Here is a 19650-nt window from a genome sequence, read left to right as displayed (position 1 = left end):
TAGTTATGATATTGGCACAGGTAGATAAAGTAGAAAGCACCCACATTTTCAAGCCTTTAAAACAGAACAGGCTACCTCAGGCAAAGGTCCTCCTCTCCCCACTCACAGCAACCACCTAGCATCCTGGAAGCGTGCTCCCAGCAGCTCCGGCCCCTGGCAGTGCTCAGCAGGAGTCCTTAGCAGAAAGTCCTTAGCAGTCCTAACTCAAAAAAAAAAAAAAAAAAGGGCATCCCCGCCGCTGCCTCTGCTACTGCCGCCGCCACCATTGCAACTGCCGCCAACCGCTGCCAGCCACCGCAGGACCGCTAGCTCGGCTTTCACTTTCTCTCGCTTTCCGCTTTCTCTTGCTCTGCTATGTCAGCACGTCCATGGGGCATGGAAGATCTTTAAATCCCATAACCCTTACAATTGGATATGAGATAACCTCTGAGGGCCTCTTATAACTCCAAGATCTTTTGATTATGTACCTCAAATGTTGACAGAACGGCAGTTTTCCCATTTGGTTATGACAGACAAACCCATATGCACTGATGCAAAAACAATTCAAAACAATTCCAATAACAATATTAATAATAATAAAAGAATATTTATATCGCACTTTAAGGTTTGTCAAGCACTTTGCATATCTTACCTCATTTGATGCTCATAAGGACTCTGTGAAGAAGGTGCCATTATTTCCCCCATTTTGCCAATAAGGAAACTTTGTCCAAGAAAGGTTGTGACTTGTCCAAGGTCATATAGTAATAAATGTCTGAGGTGGGATTCAAACTCATGTCTTCCTTATTCCAAGACCAGCACTCTAGCCACTATACTACCCAGCAGTCTCCTATTGCATAGATAGAGATAGATAGCTAGAAACAGACTAGGTAGGTAGGTAGGTAGATAGATTGGGATTTGTATTATACACATTATATATACATATTATATGTACACTAACAATAATGTTGATAGTGAAATAGATATTGATATATTCTACCCTATTGATGATGATTCATATAGTAATATCATTTTTGTATGCAAAGGCCAGTGTTCATGATCCTTTTGGAGTTATATATTTCCTGACTGGTATTTTTTTGTGGTACTTCTTATGTATAAGCTGGCAATATATTGTACCCTACCTGTAGTTTCTCTCCATTGCTGATCTGGATCATTCACAATTTTGGCTCTTTGTATATTATTGTGTTTCATGGCTTGTAGCCTTAGAGAATCACTGGAAGAATATAATAAAATTATAGCAGGTTAATGGGTGTGTGTGTGTGTGTGTGTGTGTGTGTGTGTGTGTGTGATAGATATGTGTTCTAGAGAATGTAAGAAGAAGTCATGGTCCCCACCCAACAGTCTGACAATTTAAATATGCTGTCACAGTTTCTGTAAACACTTTTATAAATGAGTAAAGGTATTCAAATCTAAAATCACATTAAAGGATGCTTGCTGTTGGGGGATGGGGAAGGGAGAGGCTGAACAGATAGAGATTGAGAAAAGGTAAAGAAGAGAAGCTAGAATTTTAAAAGTGACTTAAAAGCATTTGCACATGGAGAGTTCAGCTTCCCATCTTCAAGAACATATCTGTAGTATGGTATTAATTTTTTTCTTTCTACAATTAATTCTGAATAACATCCTTTTGCAACCAGCTTTGAAGTCCTGTGCACACCTGTGTAGATTATAAAGAAGGGAAGGCAGGTCTTCCACACCCAAACCCTGAATTCACAATGCAACTTGTCAGGTAAGATATGCCCTCCAGCATCTTGTTTTAATGCTAAAGCCATGGCTGATATAATCTCTTGAAATTGTTAACCCTTGCCCAGTTTTAGCACCTACTCCCTGTGCTAGAGAAACAGAAGGCACCAGTCCTTGGAAACTACAGCTCTGATGTTTCAGAAATGTCAGTGTGATGATCTGCGTGGAGGGCTCTCTCAGCAAGAAGTTCTCAGCACACCCAGATGGATCACTGTTGAAATGGCCCTTCCCCACTCTCTCAAGTGCAAGGTATGATGGTGAGATAGAGTTTCTTCTTGCTCTCCATCTCATCTCCTGTTGCCTTTCTCCAAATAGGACCATGTAAGGATAAGAAATGGGGAAGGGAGAATTTCTTCATCCAAAACCAAGCTGATGCGCCATTTCTTGACTTTCTTCAGTAGAATCACTTACCCTCACCCTGTTCTGTACATTAATTCGGTTTAGGTATACCACCAAACTTTCCTTCTGTGTGAGAGAATATGGGGAAACAAGCTCTTTTGAGTAGAGATCAACCACAATATATAACCATATTGGTCCTCACCATTAAAATATAAAATGGTTCTTTCCAGGTGTTCCCTTCTGCTTCTTCTTTTAGCCTCCAGGCTCTTCCATTAGACCCAAAGTTCTTAATCCTTTTTGCATCATGGATCAATTTGGTAGTCTGGTGAAATCTATTAAGCACTTCTCAGAATAATTTTTTAAAATACATAAAATAAAATATTACAAAAGAAAACAATTATATTGAAATACAATAATCAAATTTAAATATTACAATGGAAAACAATTATTGTTTTACATTATATTGAAATACAATACTCAGATTTTTTTTTAAAACGTCATGGATTAAGTTAAAAGAACTTGTGCTCTAAAATGTGTGGATTTAATTATTCATAGACTTTTTGAGTTGGAAACAACTTTATAGATTATGGTTCTTTTGTCTAGGCCGCCTATGTCTACCTTCCATGTTAAGGCCAAGTTATTGTCTTTAGGTTGGGATCTACCCCTAACTACAGTTCCATAATTATCACTCCAAGCAGGGTAACCTATTTTCCATCCCACTAACATGGTTTACCTACTGTCACCTGCAAACTTCAGGTTGGCCATAGGTTTAATTCCAAAATATATACTAGAATTTCTCTCTGAAGTGTTACCTTGATTTCAAAGTTTCTTTGTGTGTTTTGACACCAGCATTGTCACATGTATTCTTGCCCTCTAGTACCTGCGGATTCTTTAGTTTTGGGGTGTTTTTTGATCCCCTACCCTGCTTTGACCTCAGCTACCTATGTATTCCTGGGAAGACAGAGCATAAGGGAAAAGGTAAGAAGCTGGCACCTAGATAAAGCCAGGAAAACTGGATGAGAGCAATAAATATTGTATTAGAAACTCAGGTAACCAGTAGTCCAGATAGCAAAGTGGTAGAGTGGATAGATTTATGGACCTGGAGTCAGGAAGAACTGAGTCAAATTTGACCTCAGACACTTACTAGCTATATGACCCTGGGCAAGTCACTTAACCTTTGCTTCAGTCTGCCTCAGCTTCCTCATTTATAAAATGGGGATCTTAATAATATCTTCTTCCCAGGGTTGTTGTGAGGATCAAATGAGACATTTGTAATTTAATAACATTTATTTAATAATATTTGTAAACCTTCAAGTGCTATATAACTGCTAGCTATTATTCACAGAGGGTCAGCAAAGTAATCTTGGGTAACAAACACAGAATGCCAGCAAGAAGGAGACCTTGATTCTGAGCCAGACTCCTGTCCTGGCCAGGAAGCCTCTTATACAGATCCAAATGTTTAGTCAGGCTAGAGCCTGAAGGGAGAAGCAAGAAAGTGGTTGCATCTGGCTAAGAGGAGTGTGTAGGTGGGGAACAAGGGAAGATACCTGCTTCCCAACTGATTGGCTTTTGAATTTCTGCCTCATCTTGGTGTCTACAACTTGTGAACCCCCCTCCCCCATTTGATTGCTTGCTGGTTTGTTTTTTTTTAATGAGTCCCTCACTATTATCTATGTCTCAGGAGAATTATCTGATTTCTGACTCTGCTCTCTTTGTGAGCTTTTGGGCATTCCAGTGGGTCTAGCCCCTACTTTGTGTTCCCAATCTTGAGTTAGTTTTATTGGTTCCACCAACACCCACACTCTGTAATAGGAGTAACAGATTTTGAGCTGAAAGGAATATTAGAAGTCATCAAGTTCACCCCTCTCAGAGAGGTCACACAGCTAATAAGGGTCTTCCTGACTTCAATGCCAGAGATCTACCACACTCTTTCACCTCTCAAGAAAGAGGTCACCTAGCACAACTTTGGAGTATTATAGAAGAGGAAACCAAAGTCCAGCAAGATCAAGGGACTTGTCCAAAGTCACACAACTACTTAGTGGGAAAATTGAAATTTGCAACTAGGGCTCTTTAACTCTTCTATGCCTTTCCATAGCTAAGACTTCTATCTTTTTAAGCACTGGGTATAATAATGGAAAGTACATTGGACTGGAAGTCAGGCATCCTGGCTCTGCCATTAACTAGTCCTTTGATATTGGCATCTCTTAGCCCTCTGGGCCATAGCTTCCTCCATAAAGCAAGAGACTAGCTCAAGAGGTTCCTAAACTTTTTTTTTGTCACGGACTCCTTCTTAGAGTTATGTTTTTAAATGTATAAAACAAAATACATCAGATGACAAAGGAAACCAATTATATTAAAATAAAGGCTTCCCTCCACCCCCATTCCAGTAAATGGACCCATCTGGGGTCCATAGACCTCAGGTTAAGAACCTCTGGGTGAGATGATCCTTGAGGTCCTTCCACCACTAAAATGCTTTATCAATAGTGTTCCTGGACTGAAGTATTCTATTTTCTTCTCTCTCTCTCTCTCTCTCTTTCTCACATGCTGCTCTCCTAGCCCTTCTACTCTTGATCAGCCCATACCTCTCTGGGTTTCTTTTCTCCCTTTTTAGTCTTAAAAAAGTTTCTTTCATTATTTTATTTTATTTTTTGAAGAAACTCTCTTTGCTCTTTATGACTCTGCCTCCCAGCTAGTTCCAATCCCCTTTGCCCCTTTTCAGAGGAGCATTAGCATGTTAAAGGCAATCCCCACATGGCTCTGCTAGGAGGTCTTCTACTTAGATTCACAACTAGTTTGAGGGTATGGGAATGGGGAGAGGGATTTTCACCACACAAGGCTGAGTACCAATAGCTTCATGTGCTAAGAATTAGGGCACTTACTGTAGAATTCAGTAGGAGTCAATTGTTATTTTTAATTAGATTTTTAAAAAGACAATATTCTGGAGAATTGTATTGAAATTCTCATCACTTGATTAAGTAGACGCTCTTGGACTAAAACCCTTACTGGACATGTTCTCTCATTCCTTAACTCCCTCTTGTAGAAATTTAAAAAAAGGATGAGACAAGAAGTCTGAGAGAGTGGTATCTATTTTCATTCTCAAAAGAGGACAGGCAAGACAACAGGGAGGCTGAATTGATTCCAATATCTTCCCACAAAATGATTGTATTTTCCAAATTCCTTGGTATCTCTTCTCTGATATTCTTTTCCTTAGTGTTACACAGAGGTTAATGACCATCTATCTATTCCTTCTTTTTTTTTTTTTGCTTTTTGGAGGGGGAAGGCAGGACAATTGGGGTTAAGTGACTTGCACAAGGTCACATGGATAGGACGGATTTGAACTCAGGTCCTCCTGACTTCAGGGACAATGCTCTATTCACTTTGCCACCTAGCTGCTCCCTATTCATTCTTTCAATATATATTTGAGTATCAACAATATACATATAGCTGGGGTGAGAAAAGTGGCCTTACAACACACTGCTGACTTCAAGGATGTTAGAGAAATCCTTTAATGTATAATACTGCTAGACCACATATTATGTTATAAGGCAGGAATCAACAAAACCATTTTTTTACTGGTTAAAAAAAAGAGAAAAGTAGGTCAATGGAATATATTAGATAAAGAAGAAACAGAAATAATTGAACTCAATAACCCAGTGTTTGACAAATCTGGAAACATATATTATTTAAGAAAGAACTCCCCATCTGATAAAAAGCTGCTGGGAAAACTAGAAAGCAGTCTGGAAAAAATTAGGCTTAGACTAACATCTTACACCACATTCTACAATAAATTCAGAATATATATGTGACCTGAATATTAAAGACAATATTATAAAAATATTAGAAGTAAAACAGATCACATATTTCATAGCTGTGGTGAAGAGGTACATTCTAAGCCCCCAAAAGTCTAAAGGCATTTACAAAAGATGAAATAAATCATTTTATGACATTCAAAAGGTTTTGCAACTACAAAATTAATGTGTCTGGGATAAGAAAGGAAACAGTAGACTACAAAGAAATCCTTTTTTTAAATCAATATCTCTGATAAGGATTTGAAATCTAGCATATAGAGATAACTAACAAAAAGATATACATGCAAAAACCATTTCCCAATAGTCAGAGGATATATTCCTAGTAAGAGAAATTAATGTACATTAAAAATAATGTACATAAAGACACTGTTTCACTTCATACCCAGCAAATTGAGAAATGTGACTAAAGAAGACAGTATTCAGTGCTGGAGAGGTTGTAGAGAGGTGTACTGATACATTATTAGTGGACTTGAGAATGGGCACGACAATTCTGGAAAGCAATTTGTACTTATGCAAATAAAGTAACTAAAATATATGTGACCCTTTGACCAAAGAATCCAATGCTAGGCATGTACCACAAGGAGTTCGATGACAAAAAGAAAAACTCCACATACACCAAAATATTTCTAGCAGCTTGGGGGGAGGGGGAAGGGGAGGGAATTGTGGTATGTAAGAACTGGAAAATATATAGATGACCATCAGTTAGAGAATGTCTAAACCAATTGTGGTATATGAAGGCAATGGAATATTATTGTTCTGCAAAAAATGACAACCACGATTATACAAGGAAGCATGGAAAATATACATGAATGGATGCAAAACAAATAAGCAGAACCAGGGAAATAATGTACACAATTACTGCAACAATGAAAATGGAAACAGTATCAACCACAAAATGATTGAAATTAAATGTTGCAAAATTATAAAGGACAAGATTGACCCTAGAGAAAAAATATGAGAAGAAGCTTCCCATTACTCCTTTATAAAGACCAGGTTTCAGGGTATGGAACATAATATAATTTCAGATTTTTTTCAAGATGTTGATTAGTTTTGTTGCGTTTTTTTCTCTTCTTCCCTTTTTTTTTTTTTAATTATTTAAACAATTGTGTGTTACAAGGGATGACTTCGGGGTGGGAAGGGGGAAAGGTCTTCAGTTCTGCAGGCAGCTGGCTAATAATATGTATAAATATAGAACAGGTTTATTTAAAATCATATAAAGAACAGAAAAGCCAGGTATCAAGGGAATAGTTATAGCTCATCTCCTGGTGAGTACTATTCCTTCCTCCTCTCCCAGAAGCTCATTCATAGTTCCCACAAAACACATGGCACAAATTAGTCAAGCTCTTATCTCATGCACTACACTCCTGGGTCTTGGGGTCAATCCAATGTCAGTTGCCTTCCTTCTTCTCTCCAAGGTCTGTGTGCCACCTAATTTCAGCATCCTCCCTCAACCTATAGCCCTGACTCAGCTGTCAGCACTGCCATCCCAAGGTACTCTGTAAGACATCACCAGACCATACTGACTCTTGCATCTTTCAGGTAAACTCTAGAATTTCTCTACTCCTAGGGTCAGTAGGCTGGTTTACTCTAAACCACCAGCTCCTTAATTCTCCTGACGCCAAGACTCAAAAAGAATCTTCCTCTTCCTCAGGGCTATCTCTTTTCTCCTAGAAACCTCTGCTCATAGCTTTTGAATATGTGCCCTATGATAAGCTTATAGAAAGTAAGGAACCAGAGGTGCTCGTATCCCTCAATATAATGCCCTCTGGCTTTGTCCATCACAGAAGAGCTTGTGACATACTATGCAGACACCACAGTAGATCGTCTGCATATAAGCAAACACACCACACATAAGGCGTTCAGCTTATGTATGTAGAATTATACATGAAAGAGGCCTAGTTCTTAGTGGAATGTTGGTTTCCTGTACCAGTTCCCAGGCTTTGGAAGGGAAAAAGGCTTTCCTCTAACACTCCTGGATTCCCCAAAGCAGCCAGACTCCACTGAGCAGCCTCCTTGCCATTCCTGGTAATTGTTTCCATCTTTGGGGCGGTTGAGACTGACTGCCCTAGAGCAGCTGTTGCAGATTCAGGAAACATTATGACTGAAAAACTCTAGCTGCCCTTTCTTTCCACCCTTTCCCCAACCTAGGCCATGACTTTTAAAGGGTTGTTCAGTTCCCATAGTAAAGGAATGGGTCACTCATCATAAAGGATAATTTTCCTTCTGTACTTTCTGAATTCATTTCTATTTTCTGTGAAGGGATGAATTTACTTCAGTCAATTATTTTTGAAAACCTCGCTTAGTAAAAGGAATTAATCCAAATCTTTGCCCACAGCAGAGCTTGAGGTGTGAGGCATTATCAATCCTTTCCCCTCCAGGCAGAGTAAATCCCTGTGGACTTGGAGAATGTTTGCACTGCTAGCTCCTAGGAGTTCACCCTGAAGCATCAGTCTGGTTCAGTTATAGAAGAGAGAGGATTATCTGCTGGGGGCAGGCACTACTTGTAAATCACATTGTTCATGGTAAGATTTTTAATTATGTTCATAACGATCAAATATCTAGTGTTGATCCAATCTTGCATGACTTGATACTAAGGTGTGTGTGTGTTGAAATATTGTAAGATCTATCTCTCTGTCTACACATATACATACATACATATATACATACATATATTTCTATATATAAAAGATGGGTTGATCTGATGGTAAGAACAAGGAATAAACAATAAAAAAGCCTGTGTACTTAACTGATGTCCAGGCGATGTCAAAAGAATTTGAGGAAAGTACATTGGGTGCCCTCCCCCTTCCTTTTTTTGGTATCATGAATTCCTAAGGGGAGGCCTACAGACCTCAAAATAATTTTAAAATAATCAAAACTGAAGGAAATATTAAATTTTAGTTAGAAGTTAGTAAAAATAAAAATGTAATCCCCCCCATCCAAGTTCATGGACCCCTAAAAATTCATCTGCACACTCCTTAGTGGTCTGTGGACATTATGTCAAAAAGCTATGATTCAAGGAAAGATGCAGACAAGAGTAGCAAACGGTGGGCAGGTATGATATGGTTGGGATCTGTACCATTAGAGGAAATGCTCACAGCAAGGAGATCACAGCTATATTGAAGTATTGGGAGTATTGAAATACCATATCTCATGGCATAATTGTCTCACCCTGTTTTTCAGTCCACAAATTGGTTTGTAACCTTTTCTCACGTAATTGGGACATGGTATAATTCTGTTTGTCACCCCGCTTAAAAGGTAAATAGAACAGCAATGTATTTTCTGGTGGCATATGTACACGCATTCAGCTCTTGTACATTGCAAGCCAAGAGCCTTGAAATCTCAGCATTGTCAGTTATGTTTCCAAAAGCAGACTTGTGTGGTTTGTTTAGAGCACTACAGTACTAATAGTATTGTCACTCAACACAATGAAGAGTTGTAAGTGCAAGGGGAGTAGGCGGGCAGGCCAAGCTGACATGAGTAAGTTGCATGACATGGTAAGACTTGCGTCTTCCCAATTTTAACATATATTCACGAGTATTCTGTGTATCCTAATCTTGCACGAAAGACAGTTTAGTAATAAATGATTTTTAAGTAACACCAGCACTTAAAAAAAAAAAGCTTCACATAATGGTCACACCCCACTTTTGTGCAAAAAAAAAAAAAATTGGCATAAAATCTGCAATGATTATGTGGTGAAAAACGGTATTTTATAATAACCCTGAAACATAATCAGATCCACTAGTGTCTAAACTGCAAAATAAGTAATGTGCTGGTAACCACAAGTGAATATAGCTTCCCGAAAGTACCCAATTTAAAAGTAAATTAACATTGTTTGCTGAAAAATACTATTAGTTAACAATCTAAAACTTACACTTGGAAATTTAGGTGACCTATATATATAGTAGTCTGTCCAAATTCTTGGCGAGCTATAGTGTTATCTCCAGAAGAGAAGTGACTCAGAACTTTCCTAACCAAATTCTGATTCATTACTTCCCCATTTTGTGGCAAAGGACCCCCCCCCCAAATTCAGAATCTCCCTGAGCAACCCAACCCTATCCTCAGCCTTCTATGCAAAAATCAAACTTTCCCCCCAGTTGCTATATCATAGACTTCCACTACTGAACCTAACTCTTTTGAAAGCTTTCCTCTTCCTAGATGATGCCCTGAAAGTTTCCCAGGGCTTGGTATCTAGATTTAGAGAAAAGAAAAATGAACTCACAAGGGTTTTTGGTCAGTTTGGAAGAGCCTCTGAGGTATGAGTTTGGGGGGTAAGAAAGTGACCAAAGCTAAAATGAACAATTCTGATTTTGCTTCAGCTGATTTTATTTGCTGGGTTAACTCTGACGGAGAGTCAACTTCCCTAGACAAAATTACACTTTAACATAATATAGCTAATAAGCTAGTGTATATCTATAACTTTAAAGTTTCAAAACTCTTTCTAGCTATCATCTCATTTAATTCTCACAACAACCCTGGAAGGAAAGGTGCTATTATTATTCACATTTTACATTTGAAGAAACTGAGGCAGACAGTAGTAAAGTGACTTGCCTAGGGTCACACAGCTAGTAAGTATCTGAGGACAGATTTAAACTCTGGACTTCCTAACTCCAGGTCCAACTCCTAACCATTACCTACCTCTATCTACTGAGCCACCTCTTGGTGATACATTCTCCAGTGAGCTATACTTGGTAGATTATATCAAAGTTAGTGACAGGCTGTGATGTGATACCATTTCTCATTGGTGCAATAGTTGGAGTTCCAGTCCACTGATACTCAATTATATACCACTGTTGTTCGTCCTTTATTTTTGAAGAGGACCAATGACATCACTAGGTGATGTCTTGACTTGCACATGAATTGGATATGTGAAGAGAGTTGTACAAAGTTGTCAGTCTCATTCTCTCTTCTGCACTCACTCAAGTCCAGTGGCAAAACAAAAGTCAAGATGACCAGTGATGGCCTGAGATGCAGTGGATGACTTTGGCTTCTTGGATGTCTAACCAAGCTCTAAGTGTTCCACAGTGCCTGCTTCAGCTGCCTTCATTGCTATTGGAACCAATTATTTTCACCAGTCCATTCCCCCAGGGGAAGTCTTCATATACTTGGGGTAGACACCCCCCTGACTCACAGATATACCGTCAACCTGGTTTAGCCCATCTGCCAAGACAGTTTTATTGGGGTGTGGTCGCTACACATGGTACAGCTTCTTGGAGCCACAGATGAGAGTTATATGCCATACAGTTGTGAGATAACAGTATGTTTTGCTTTACCTCATTTTGGCGATTGGATTGAAAAAGATACAGAATTCCTAAAGGGTGGTTTTCCCTTGGTTATCTTCAAATTTCGTGAGTGGTGGAAAAAGTTTTTCATTTTTGTTTCCAAACCCATCTATCATATTTTTTTTAATTAAATTTTTTTTTTTTTTGCTTTTTTGGAGGGGGAAGGCAGGGCAATTGGGCTTAAGTGACTTGCCCAGGGTCACACAGCTAGTAAGTGTTAAGTGTCTGAAGCTGGATTTGAACTCAGGTCCTCCTGACTCCAAGGCTGTGCTATATTCACTGTGCCACCTAGCTGCCCCTATCATATATTTTTAAAGAGAGTTGTTATTCTGTGGACTTTATTGGCTGATTATCAACGTTATTTTGTAAAGTGACACTTTTCTAAATCCCAAATGTTGCTTGACTAACAGAAATCATCTTGTAAACTCATTAACGTCTATGTGGTTGAATGGAAGGAGACATCTGATCCAAGATCTGGGCTCAGTTTCTGTACATACTGGCACATACATGTGCCATGCACAAGTTAGTTAACCCCTCACTTTATCTCTAAGACTATAAAGTACAAAAGAGTTCCCATCTGTATTAGTGGAGAGAGAGCTCTATACATTAGTGAAATCACAGGTCTAACTTCCCAACCCCCTCACAAATGTTTTTGAACACATGGCATAGTGGATCTACTTGGTACCCAATTTTCTTTCTTTTTTTCTTTATACCACAACATTTATTTAATTTTATTCCTCCATAATTTAATTCTTTAAAAAATTCTGATCAATGCAATGACCAATCAGGATTCCAGACGACATGCTTAAGTACACTTCCTACTTTACTAGAAGTGATGAAATGCAGGTAGAGAATGAAACAGGCATTTATAGACACCATCAATACAACCCAAACTCATTTTGTTTGAATATACTTGTTTGTTGCAAAAAAGGATGAGTAGATGTTGGGGATGAAGTGAGCAATAATGATAATAATGCAAAAAGAAGAAGAAAAGAGCCTCAATAAAATATGCTAAAAATGCACAAAAGAGAGCAGAAGGAAATGCATTAGGGGACATCAACAAGAAGGGCAATGTTGGTACTGCTATGTTAAAATCCATATATGCTTTCTAAAAAGGTGTATATGGTAGATTCACCATTTCAAATTCCTTTTTTCTGTCCTTTGTATATGGAAATATTCATGTTTGTCAATGACTGTTGGTAATAATTTTAAAATTGTCTTTAAGAACTTAAAAGATTCAGAAAAAAAATACTTTCATTCTTTGTAGTATATTTTGCTTTGTGGATAGACACTTTTCCTATTAGAAATCCAGTATTTGTAAACCACATGCAGTGGATTAAGTTCCTGAGGCAGATACAATCCTCTAGGATAGATGTCTGCAAAAATACCTCAGGGGAAATCTGCCATGAACACCTTTCCTTACCTGGAGTGGCATATATGTGCACCCTCCGACAATAGTTTGACACAACTTTTTACACCATTTGTTAATTTTTCAATCTCTTTACCCTCTTTCATGATTTGGACCCATTTGAAAATATATCCTATTAAGATGACCATTTCATTAAATGTTGGGTATCCAATTCTTTTTCTTTGGTAGGCCACCTTGCCTAAAGCCCCATCATTCTTCCCTTAGCTGAGTAATTAGTGATTCCACCACATGCTTATGGACAAACAGAGGGAACTTGGAGCCAGAGATAATCAAGTTGCAAGATCAGATTTAATTTGACCTGGAGTGCTCCTCCTCCAGCACTCATAGCCTAACTTTGGTTTTAGCATAAGCCATAAAGCAGTTCATTTCAGGCAAATTAAAATATCAAAGGGATTACACACATTAGTGCAACCTGATGTAGATAAAGTCTGGGTAATTCAGGGTCGGGATCCTAAGCAAAGTTAAACATTAAACTCAACAAATATTAGCATATAGGCTACTGTAGGTGGTAGGCAAGGGGCCACTGGGGGCTGGCTAGCCATTGTAACAGCTCTCCCGACCTTCAGTTACTTCAAGACCTTTGGAACCATTGTTCTTAAATTATGGGTAATTACCAAGTATTTCTTTATAAATTCTCTACGTGTGGCTCCTCAATTACTTAGAGCTGGCTTTAAGATTATGTCACCTAACCTGGGCAATTTGGTGAATTGCAGTAAAGCAAATTAAAGGCCTGAAGTGAAAAGCTAGGACCAGTTTAGGCCTTCCCTTATCTTGCTACTAATTATCTCATAAACAGGATTCATTGGAACTGCTTATAAATTCCCAGGAGCCTAGACCACTTCTTGGTCTCAAGTTGAGTGCTTAAGACAGACTTGTCAACTATTCTAAGCCCCATAGGTTCCATTAATTTGCAGGATGATGGCTAACCAGGCCCCCCAGCCCTTTGATGACCACAAAGTAATCCATTAAAGAAAGCCCTACTACAACTAAGATAATATCTTTTTTTTTTTTTTGCTTTTTTGGAGTGGGGAGGGCAGGGCAATTGGGGTTAAGTGACTTGCCCAACCAAGGTCACAAGGCTAGTAAGTGTTAAGTGTCTGAGGCTGGATTTGAACTCAGGTCCCCCTGATTCCAGGGCTGGTGCTTCTATTCACTGCACCACCTAGCCATCCCCTATATCTTAACTGGTAATAGGGTGGAAGAGTGGCCCTAGCTCTGTCACTATCTAGCAGTTTCAAATGTGGAGGATGAGGAGGAAGGAAATCCTGGGTTCAAAAACCATCTCACACATTTACTAACTATATGGCTCCTAGGCAAGCCATTTAACTTCTCAGAGGCTCAGTTTCTTGGAGGGAAAAGAAGGGGGGTAATTGGGGGGATTAAGGAGGGATAAAAGAGATAATATATTTCAAACCATTCCAAGTCTTCTTTCTTCAAAACTCAGACAATAGTGTCCCCCCATTCCAGTACACTCCTCAGAAGATACCTCACTCCTAATTCACTGAGAAAATAGGAGCATTTGCTGCTAGCTATTATCTTGATATCGCTCCCACTGCCTCCTCCTTTACTCCAATCTCTGATAAAAATATGACCTCTTTCCCTTTTTGTTTCCTTTTGAGAGATTGCCTTTTCTATTAACCCTTTTCTTTAGTCTTCACTGGTTCCTTCTTTGCTGCCTAAGTTATTCTTATGGACTGGGCCTTATCATCTCAAGTTGCTCTCCTCCCATTCACAGCAAAACCCAGGGGGGAAAATCACAACCATGTATGCTTGTTGCCTCTACTTCTCTTACTAATCTCTCAACTCTGTAATTTGGCTTCCACAGAGTTGACTAAGTGATATTCTTGATTCTTTTGATTTTGTTTGACTGATTCTTAATGTCTTATAGAGTCATTAGCTTCCTTTTGCCCAATTCTAAGTTTTAAGGAATTATTTTCTTCAGTGAGCTTTTGTACCTCCTTTTCTATTTGGCCTATTCTACTTTTTAAGGAGTTGTTCTCTTCAATGGATTTCTCCCACCATGTGGTCAATCCTATTTTTTAAAGAGTTATTTTCTTCAGTTAATTTTTGTGCTTCCTTTTCTAAGTTGTTGACTCTTTTTTCATGATTCTATTGCCTGACTCTCATTTCTTTCCTCAGTTTTCTTCTACCTCTTAATTGATTTTTATAATCCTTTCTGAGCTCTTCTAAGAAGACTTTTGGGACTTGAGACCAATTCATATTCCTTTTTGAGTCTGTGTTTTGATCTTCCCTGTCACCATAGTAGCTTTCAATGGTCAGGGCTCTTTTCTGATTTTTGCTCATTTTCTAGCCTATTTCACGACTTTTAAAGTTGAGCTCTGCTCCTGGGGTGGAGGGGACACTATCCCAAGCTTTTTGTTCTGGGGGCCAGGGACCTTGAGCAAGTCACTTAAGCCCAATTGCCCTTCCCTCCAACTCCTGACCATTAGGGCCTCTGGGTCTGGCAGCTTGCTTACTGTGTTGGGGTACCTGGCCTAGTTGCAGCTTTTGTGCCTCAGGGCTTCAGGGCTGGCATTTTGCCTGCTGCAATGATGCTGGAGGCCTCACAGCTGGCCTGTTGTGTCATTGGTACCACAGGTCTGTGCTGTGGCTAAGAGCCTTTGGCTGGTTTACCCAGACACTGCCTGTGCTGGGCTGTGCGCTTTTCACCCAAATGAAACATCTTTTCTGAAGTCCTTATAAGTCATCACGTGCTGGGAAATTGTTTTATTCTGTCTTTTTGTGGGCTCTGTCATTCCAGAATTTGTTTGGAGGCTTGATTTAATGTTGTTTCTGAGAGAAACTAGGGGGTGCTCAGGCAACTTCCTGTTTTTTTCTCTGACATCTTGGCCCTGCCTCTGACTGATATTCTTAAAATACAAATCTGACAATGTTGTTTCCTTGTTCAAGAAGCTCCATTAACTCCCTCTTTCTCTCCGACCAAACTCCTTTTTTGGGAATTTAAAGCTCCTGACTCTAGCTTACTTTTCTAGTCTTATTAAGTAGTACTCCCCTACATACCCTTGTTCAGTCATATCTGACTCCCTACGACCCCATTTTAGTTTTTGTTTTGTTTTTAGCAAAGATACTAGAACACTTTGCCTTTTCCTTTTCCAACTCATTTTATAATTGAGGAACTGAGGTAAACAGGATTAAGTGACTTGTCCAGGGTCACATATCTAGTCAGAGGCCAGATTTGAACTCAGTAAACTCACTGTATCACCTAGCTTACCCTATGGTCCAGGCAAACTGTCCTTCTTACTGTTCCTCACAAAACAAAATTCCATCCCCCCAGACTTTGCCTTTGTTTGGATCATCAACAATCTTTGACATTTGTTCCCCTTAGTCTACCTCTTTGAATTGTTAAAGCTTAGCTCAAGCACAACACCTACAAGTGTCCTTTCCTGATTCCCCTCCCCCACAACTGCTAGTGTTCTCTCCCTGAAATTATTTGTTTGACTTTGTATATACTCAAATGTGTATGTTATTTCCTCAAATAGAATGTCATTTCTTTGAAGGCAAAGATTTTCATTTTCTTTTTCTTTGCATCCCCAACTAGAGAAGTACCTGACAATAAGAGCCATTCAATAAATGCTGGTCAATTGATGGATTGCTTGAAAGTTCTACATAAATTTCATCTTTTGTTATTGGACAAGTCACAGTTTCATTAGGTCAAATGTTCCTCCTCTCTAAAATGAGAGGGTTGGTATAAGAAATTCTGAAGACCTCTCCAGCTTGCTAAACACTGACATCCCAGGGAAGCTCAAAACCCCCTGAGTCACCCAGTCAGAACAAGGCCAGCAAGAAATCCCCTTTCACACGGCTGGGGAGTTTGAATATCAGCTAGCCACCAATTCCCCAAGTATCTTTCATCTCCCACCAGCATGAATCAGCACCAGTTCCCAGGTTCTGTTTCCTCACTCCCTTTCCCCAGGGCCTAGTCCTTCTAGTCCCAATTAAAAACCTTGTAAAAACCCATTAAACTTTGTTGTTTTATGTGAGGGTACTCCTTTCCTTTGGGGGTCCCAGTGAAGAGCCCGATTCTATTTGAGGGCCCAGCAGACCTAACCAGTTTCCATCATCTTATTTTGTGACTATCTCCACCTCAATACAGTGGCCTTGCTTAACTATCTTGTTGGGACCTCCATGTTTCCTTGTACTGGACCTTAGCATTACAAGCCTTTCCGAGTCTGTATTAAGACAGTCGGAATAGATGAGTCTTAAGATATCTTTCTTAAGCCTATGGCCTATAAGAGCATATACAAAAAAGAAATAATAGAAAGAAATTCTTACCACTTTGTCATAAAGGGACTTTTTAACTATCTAATCCAGAGTTTCCAAGTATTAGATTATAAACTCCATGAAGGCAGGGACTGACTGTCTGGGTCTTATCTAAATGTTATACTCCTTTGAAAGTTTAGTAAAGAAGGTACTTAATATATTTTTGTTCAATTGAAATTCATTGAACTGAAATGGATTTCCAAACTTTTAGGAAGTCATGGGAACTTAGGCAAAAAAATATTAGAGTACTGATCAGATATTTTAATAATCTATCACTCATATATTTGGAAGATGGGAATGAAGTTATATTTATACCTGCATGGATATAACAGCCTATGTTAAAGTGCGTCTGAAATAATCAGAGTGATAATAAAAATAAAAAATATGGATTGTAATAATACTTATGATGGTATGCAGGTGACTGCAAATTCTTGGAGGTTAGGTAAGTACAGGACAAGCTGGGGCAGGTCCTTCTGAGGTAGAAAGTCTTTGAGTACTGTTCTATGACTGTACCAAAGGTCTGGCTTAGCTAACACCAGAGAAGCTTAGCCTGAGAAAGGTCTCCCTGTGGTGATTTCCAACCCCCTACAATAGCTCTCAAAGACAATATACTATTTGAAGGAACTGTGATTTCATATGTGTGGGTTATTTCCTCTTTTGACACTCAAGTCCCAGCACCTAACACAATGCCTGACACAACACATAGTGGGTGCTTAATATTTATTGACTGACTAACTGATGTTGCAACCCCTTGACAGTTAGGCATTGGGGTAATAAATTTGGGGAAAGTCGGGAGGCTGTCATAAAATTTTTCTATTCTTTGTATTCCTTATCTAGTTCTTGGACAGATAAAAGGAACAAATTCTCTTCCCACAGACAACAATAATTGTATTGTTCATTATTGCTTATGATCCCTATATCTAGAACTAGTGAGATTCTCATGAGAAGCTTTTTCTTGGGGATCATCTGCAGCACATCCTAGGTATTCAATAAGTGTTTATTGATTAGAACAGAATCTTTGATCGTATCAAGGAGCAAATGCACTTACTACAGAGTGAAGATAAGAATATAAAAGGAAGAAAATTTGTGAGAAATGTCATCTCACATATGAAGAAAACAAAATCTGGTAATAATGATAAAACACCTAAAGTATAATCCTACTTGGAAAAATAATACCCCATTTTGCTCTGGGGTTATGCAGATCACAATCAGAAAAGTCCTAATTTAAGTATTTCCCCCCAATAAAACAAAGATTAAGCCATCTGAGGCACAGAACAAAAGCATCTTTTTCTAAGACATCCACCCCCTCCAAACCCCCACCCCTGAACCCCTGCCCCCATACCCTTAAACACCCCTGCCCCAAGACAGGGCATGTAGTAGAGTGGAGGGTCAGAAGACCTGGATTGAGATTTTGTCTCTGAGGCTTGCTGACCTCTGACCTTGGCCAACCACAGGCCCTAGGTCTCATTTCCCTGATCTGTAAAATGAGGATTTGGGATTGTACAGCTTTAGATGTACGTCCACCTAGAGCGATGAACATCCGGAAAGAAGGTGATGGTAAGTCAAGTTTGTTTCAGTGTTAGGTTAGAATTAGTAAATAATTTCCTTAATACTTCTTCCTGCAGCTTTCACCAACTGGGTGGAGATCAAGAGCAGGTGGCCACACTATCTCCTTCCTAATAACCCTTCATATACTCAAAGACTATTATTAAGTTCCTCCCTCAGTCTTCTCTGCCTCAGGCTAAATAATCCTGGTTCTTTTAACCCTTTCTCATGGATCCTATTACTCAAACCTTTAATCATCTTTGTTGTGCTTTCCCCTCTGAACCCTCTCCAAGATCTTCCCATCCACCTAAACTATAGAAACAGGAATTGCATCGAATATTCTCATCACACTCCCTAGATAGAGGGTTATACAGGGGATAGTGGCAATGTGGTGATTTGCCTTCCCCAGCCCTCACTGCATTAATTTCCTCCCAGTCAACACATCAGTCCCATAGGGTAGAACCCCCATTCATTCTTTTTTTCATCAGACTCTTCAACCTTCCCACATTCCTAGACTTCACGTCCCTCAACCTAGAATCCAGAGTCCTGAAGCCTCTCTTGGAAATGCTGTACTCTGAAGGAGATTCCGTGGTTTTATATCTAATGTCCCCCCCATTCTGTAATTTAGATCCTTAGGTGGGTCTCTGGCTTGATGCTTATGGACATTGTCTTCCTGTTTTCTCATTCTTTCTTCCATAAATCAACCCTAAATGATTCACCTAAAACAGAGCTTTCCTTTGCCTCTTTTAATATTACAACCGTATCAATGTAGCATGTGGCACATTTTTTCAGTTGTCATCACTGCCCGGACTGCTTTTCTAATTCAGATCTGAGCTCTACAGCTTTCTGTCCATGTGACCTCTAGTTCAAGCTAATAAACCTCTCTGTATCTGAATTTCCACATCTATAAAATATGGTTGGACTCAAGTGATCTCTAAGGTTCCTACCAACTCTAAAACTATTTAAAATAGCAGGAAACCGTTGCTATGTATAAGTATTGTTTGTTTGTTTGTTTTTTCAAAAAGGGTGAATTATCACATATCATGATTTAGCCATCCCTTACCTACTAGAAATGGTCCTAGGTTCCCACACTACCCAAAGGATAGGTCTGATGGTGGGAGAATTACCTATTGGTTCCTACATGTTACAGACATAAATGTGTGTATATGTGTAAATATAGATAGATAGATAGATAGATAGATAGATAGATAGATAGATAGATAGATAGATA

At 39.1% G+C, this 19650-nt stretch overlaps 1 long non-coding RNA gene across 1 annotated transcript in view; it reads left to right on the top strand.

Moving 5' to 3' along the window:
* Positions 1 to 1706: 1706 nt before the first annotated feature.
* LOC138146552 (uncharacterized) overlaps positions 1707 to 19650 on the top strand; it is a 99526-nt gene continuing 81582 nt past the window's right edge. The window contains exons 1-2 of the long non-coding RNA XR_011164521.1: positions 1707 to 1986; positions 8264 to 8407. This is a non-coding gene — a long non-coding RNA (uncharacterized lncRNA). The remainder of the gene's footprint in view (positions 1987 to 8263; positions 8408 to 19650) is intronic.

This window comes from Petaurus breviceps, unplaced genomic scaffold (genome assembly GCF_028583685.1).
Source record: "Petaurus breviceps papuanus isolate PSGF00001 unplaced genomic scaffold, PetGlider_PUasm1.0 140, whole genome shotgun sequence".
Lineage (NCBI taxonomy): Eukaryota > Metazoa > Chordata > Mammalia > Diprotodontia > Petauridae > Petaurus > Petaurus breviceps.
This window is presented reverse-complemented; position numbering and strand designations above follow the sequence as displayed.